Below are 1036 nucleotides of genomic sequence, written 5' to 3' on the forward strand. Positions count from 1 at the left end.
GCATGGACTACACCGCTGAAGCGTTCCATGGCGCGCAGGACCAACACTCCCGGGGGCTGAGCGACATGTGTCACCGCCTTCCTACAGCCTAAGCGCCAAGACAGAAGACTGACCTTTAGTCCCGGTTTCAGCCACCAACCGGGACTAAAGGGGCTGCGCCAAGAGCGAGGACCTTTAGTCCCGGTTCGTGTCTGGAACCGGGACTAAAGGGGTCAGACAAACCGGGTCTGGTGCCTGCCAAGGCCCGGCCGGCGCTGTGGCCGCTTTAACCGGGACTGATGCACCCATTGGTCTCGGTTCGTAACAGGAATGGGACTAATTAATGCTTTGATCCGGCCAGAACCAAAGCCCTGTTTTCTACTAGTGAGAGGGTAGGCGATAAGTTCAACAATCTCTACTCCTAATGGACGACTTGGTGAATAGTCTCCGCGGTTTATTTTCGCTGGTTTTTTTGTCATCCTCCCACCTCCGGTTTTTTTCGTCATTCCCCCACCTCCGTTAACTCGTAACCCTCCCGCAAAAAAACCCGTTCAAAAAAAACCCCTACGATCGATGCCTCCTGCCCACAGCAGATCGTTCTCCGCCGCCACCCTGCAGTCCCGCACGACCTTGCCTCCTCGATACCACCTCGACATCCATCTCGCCGCCACCTCTTGCTCCGCCCCGCCGTGCGCCGCCCGCCGCCACCGTGCCTGCGCCGCCGTTCCCCGTATCGACTCCGCTGTCCGAATCCCGCCGCCGCCGCGCCTGCGCCGCCGTCCCCAGTATCCACTCCGCTGTCTGAATCACGCCGCCGCGCCCGTCTCGCGGTCCGTGGCCGATGATCGCGTCGACCGGGACTGCGTCCCTCCCCAAACGGCGGCCATGATGAAGGGCGCCGCTCGGCTATGGAGGCGGCGGAAGATGTAGGCGACGCCGGCGGCGGCCGCTCCACTAGCCACCGCCCGGAAGCTGGTGTCGTGGTCGAGCTGGGCGGAGTGGCGCTTCGCCTGCGACGCCGTCTTCTCCCCATACCCCGACCCTGGCGCCGCTCTTC

This window comes from Triticum aestivum, chromosome 7D, assembly GCF_018294505.1.
Source record: "Triticum aestivum cultivar Chinese Spring chromosome 7D, IWGSC CS RefSeq v2.1, whole genome shotgun sequence".
NCBI lineage: Eukaryota > Viridiplantae > Streptophyta > Magnoliopsida > Poales > Poaceae > Triticum > Triticum aestivum.